A 5,000-nucleotide genomic window follows, 5' to 3' on the forward strand; every position below is an offset into this window, starting at 1 on the left:
TCTCTACTTCTCAATCCCACTTTTTCTTCTCCTATTTCCCCCTCTCCTTTCCTCTTTCCGTGTCTTTCTTTCTTTCTTTACGCTCTCTCCTCCTCTCCTCTCCTGCCTGTCCTGTCCCCTATCTTCCCCCCATCCTTGTTTTCCCTCCCTCCCTGCTTCTGTCTGAATGGTGAGAGGCGTGCACAGCTACTCCTTGGACTAGTGCCTGACATTCCACACTGCCTAGACAGTAGTTCACGCAGTTCACGTGGTTCTCAAACTTTTTTGAACAAACGACCCCTGTACCTCATCCCAAGCCTCCCAACGACACCTTGACCCCATCATAACACTGCCAATGACCCCCTCACTATTAAAACATTTAAATGGACTAATGTCCCCAATGAGAACTATGCACCACCTCTCCGAACTGTATCCTTGTCAACGCCCCCCTCGGGCTCCCCAACGCCCCCGTTGAGAAACACTACCGTACACGCTGATGTTTCTTTCACGAGGCAACAAACACCCCTCTCACTCATGCCTGTTCTTTTCTCTCTTCCTTGCCTCTCTTCCTCTCTTTCCCACCCTCTTCTCCCCCTCTCACTCCCTTCTCTCTAAGGATGGGGCAGGGCTTTCAATGATGCAGCCACTGTAGATTTCGTTTTGGTTGTTTGGTTGTTTGTGGCAACTCCTACCAAAAAGGCAGGTGGTCTGCCGGTAGCTGGCTGGACTGTACCTCTTCATGCAGAGCATAGTAGTGAATTCACACTCCTAAAAACATACCCAGAGCCCCCCCCCTCAACACGTGTGCTTCACTGTGGGCTCCACCGTCAGAGCTTTGTGGCCAAACTTTTGTGGTGTTTTTAGTGGAAATTTTGTGCTCGGGAGTGGCAGTTCACAGCACAAAACCTCTTTGAAAATCAACTTTGAAATCAACAAGCGCAACAACACTAACACTAACATCAACACAGCATTAACAGCACATTAGGAGTGGTGGTTCACGGCACAAAAACGGTCTTTGAAGTCAAACCAACACTGTTAACGCAAAGTCCATATCACCCATTGCCACTGATTATTCCCAGGTGTAAGGCTATTATTATTGCCTTCACTGTCACCCGGTTCAACCTCACTTGTTTAGATGGCCATCAGCAAAACGAAAATGACAGGGCCACTACTTCCTAGGAGTTTGGGTTTGGGCTACAATATGTTAAAGGGACACTGTGTGAGATTTTTAGTTGTTTATTTCCAGAATTCATGCTGCCCATTCACTAATGTTACATTTTTCATGAATACTTACCACCAGCATCAAATTCTAAGTATTCATTATGACTGGAAAAATTGCACTTTTCATACATGAAAAGGGGGATCTTCTCCATGGTCCGCCATTTTGAATTTCCAGAAATAGCAATTTTTAGCTGCAAAAAGGACTGTACTTGGACCATAGTAGAAAATATTTGTTTATTACTTAGTAAACTTTCATGTTAAGATCAAATTTGGCAGTAGGCAGCCCAGTTTCAATGAGCAGCATAGTTGCAGTACCTTTTTTGACCATTTCCTGCACAGCGTCCCTTTAACAGCCAAGTAACTCATCTTGACATGATATGGACATGATATTACGTGGTTTCAACTTTGTAATATCATACTTCTAGTGTTGTAATTGCAGCTGTAAGAGTACTACTACTTCTACTTTATACAACTCTGGGTTGCGTTTCTCGAAAGCGTAGTTGTTAGCCAGTTAGCAACTTGGGTATTTGTCAATGGGAAATGGCAATGCAAACAACAAAGTAGCTAACGTTGTTACAACTGTGGTTTCGAGCAACGCACAGCTGGTTAGCAGCCTATTGGTTGCCCATCCCATCTCGTCAGAACACCGTCTGTCTTCCGAGATGCTGAGTACTGGCTGGCGTGCCCAATTCCCCAGATGCATGCTGGGAACTGGGAGCAGGATGAAGGATGAGAGGAAGCAGCGAGGTTGACAAGCACAGAGTGAGGTCGCACAGAGCAGACCAGACACCCCCTCACACAACCCCACCCGTCTGGTTTCTTACACACACACACAAGACACACACAAACAGGCTCTCGTACACACACACACACACACACACACACACACAGACACACAAACATACACACACACACACACACACACACACACACACACACACACACACACACACACACACACACACACACACACACACACACACACACACACACACACACACACACACACACACAATCTATGTGCCCCCTCCATCTTGTCTCCATCTGACACTGCCCTTACACAAGACCCTTACACACATATAAGCATGCACACACACGCACACACACGCACACACACACACACACACACACACACACACACACACACACACACACACACACACACACACACACACACACACACACACACACACACACACACACACACACACACACACACACACACACACACAAAGGCTATCCATCTTGTCTGCATCTGACATGGCTCTTACACAAGACCCTCACACATACAGTTCATGTGCGTGCACTCACATGCACAAGTGCACACACACAGGCAGGCACACACGCACACACACACTTATACACACAGGCAGGCACACACGCACACACACACTGTCTTATACACACAGGCAGGCACAGATGCACACATACGAATGCAGCCACACACACAAACACACCACCTCGACCACCATCACCACCACCACCACCACCACCTCGACCACCACCACCACCTCAGCCATCCACCCCCCACCTCCCCAATCAGCTTCTGCCCAGCAAAAAAGGACCACTCATGACCTTCACGCACGCCACCACAGCCAGACACTGTTGATGTGGATTATCTGCCTCTCGTTTTAGCAGCCTTATGCAGCTAAACTAGATTACGCAGATTAGATAAGGAAGCATTTTCTTTTTCCCAGCACGAAAAGGGAGGGAGGGAGGGGAGGAAGGATGGCAAATGGCAAATGACATGACGAACCGCAACAGGCGTACACTACACACACACACACACACACAACCTGATTGCCTTGTAACATCTTTTGGCTAATGTAATCGTATTCCGAGGCGGAGTGTAATTGGGGATTAATCTAGTGAAGGAGCTGTGCGGCGTAGTAGTTAGTAATCGCTTCATATACGTTTAATCGCCAAAGCCAAGATGCACAGCTCTCCAAGATGCACAGCTCTCCAAGGTCTTGGGCAAGTCACTGGACAATTCTCTTGAGGCACTGAAGGTTTCCGATTTGTGTAAAGGCTGAAATCGACTCATAGTTGAACCACCATACAAATGTGTAAGACCATGTGCAAATCGAGTGCTCATACATGCTACAGAATCATAGCACTCCACACGATATTGGGGGGGGTAGCCAGCCACTGAGGCTCTCCTCAAGAATTTCCTCCATTGTTGGAGCCTACCATGACTTCATTGTCACTGACCTATGCGATCATTTTTACGATCAACCCTATCGACAGTGTCAATACTGTTCCACGTGCACATGTTGCTTCTCGCAAAATCGAATTACTTATAGCACCAAATTCGTCCACGAAATGTGCACAGAAGCATATTCCAGAGAATTAACGCCAATTTAACAGTGCAGTTGTACAGCTCACACTTCCCTGCCGTGACTTATGTTTCAGCTTTTTTTTTTTCAGCCCTTTCCAAGATCCTAATGGGGGCATGGTTTGTTAACCCCTTAGCGCAGAGCCCATGTTATAACCTAACTGTCACCAAAATTGTAATGGCTATATCTTAATCTGTTACTTAATGCTCCCGGTACTGTCATAGCAATGTTGCTGTAGGTGAGTATCTTCAGCAGATGGTGAATAGGCCGCCGGCGACCCCATCTGCAGTAAGAGGCTACCATACCATGTTTTTGTTTTACCATACTCCAAATATCACCCCAAAGGTTATGCAACATCAGGCACCTTACAACACAGCAATAGCTGTCAAGGTGATATTTGGACACTTTTTTTATAAAAATGTAAGTAAACCATGCCCCCATTTGAATGGCCAGAAACTAGGAAAGGGCAAAACAAAAAACATGGCGCGTTGCCGGGTGCTGACGAATCAAAGGTAGTGTGAGCAATACAAACTGTATGATAAAAAAATGAACAGGATTTCTGCTTTAAGACTGCAGCGTGAAGTGTCACCTCGCTAACAACCCCACCGTGCCTCATACGCACGCGCACACACGCACACGCACACACACACACTAGGGCTGGGCGAATCACCCTAAAAAAAAAATCTAGATTTTTTCATAGAAAAACTCGATTCACGATTCACGATTCGATTCAAAACCCCCCCCCAAAAAACAAAAAACAAACAAACTCTTGTGGAGCTCTCTAGGCCCCTACGTGGTTGTGTGTGTGTGGTTGTGTGTGTGTGTGTGTGTGTGTGTGTGTGTGTGTGCGTGTGTGTGTGCGTGTGTGTGTGTGTGTGTGTGTGTGTGCGTGTGTGTGTGTGTGTGCGTGTGCGTGTGCGTGTGCGTGTGAGTGAAGCCTACTCGGACTGGACCAGTTTATATGGACATGGGGTAGCCTATAGCAGGGGTTTTCAAAAGTGGGGGCAGGGGACGCCTGGGGGGCCGTGAGAGGATGCCAGGGGGGCCGTGGCAGGTTGGCAGGGAAAATATAGTAAAATTAAATGAATCATTTAATTAATTGAATAACTTAAGGAGCCAGAATAAACAAAAAATAGGCTTAAATCCCAGTGGAATAATTTTGTTCATTACAATATTTATGTATTGTGCTTTCTGTAGTACTGTACCTGAATGGTCTTAGGAATACACAAACTTTATCAAGGTGTCAGGGGGGGGGGGGGGGGGTAGGGGGGGGGGGGGGGGGGGGGGGGGGGGGGCTTGGCTGGAATACCTGTATGTGGAGGGCTCAGTAAAGTTTGGGAACTCCAGGTCAAAATAGCCTAATGTAATGTTATCTCAGAACATTGCTGATAGAAATGACCAATTGGGATTACATTGAAACATCTCAGAGAAAGAACAAAACATGTGAGGGGTAAACCCTCAGGC

At 46.8% G+C, this 5,000-nt stretch overlaps 1 protein-coding gene across 3 annotated transcripts in view; it reads left to right on the forward strand.

Moving 5' to 3' along the window:
• The window catches only part of fmnl2a (formin-like 2a), a 118,947-nt gene that overhangs the window by 46,329 nt on the left and 67,618 nt on the right, over nt 1-5,000 (forward strand). The window lies entirely within an intron of this gene.

Source organism: Engraulis encrasicolus, chromosome 13 (assembly GCF_034702125.1).
Source record: "Engraulis encrasicolus isolate BLACKSEA-1 chromosome 13, IST_EnEncr_1.0, whole genome shotgun sequence".
Lineage (NCBI taxonomy): Eukaryota > Metazoa > Chordata > Actinopteri > Clupeiformes > Engraulidae > Engraulis > Engraulis encrasicolus.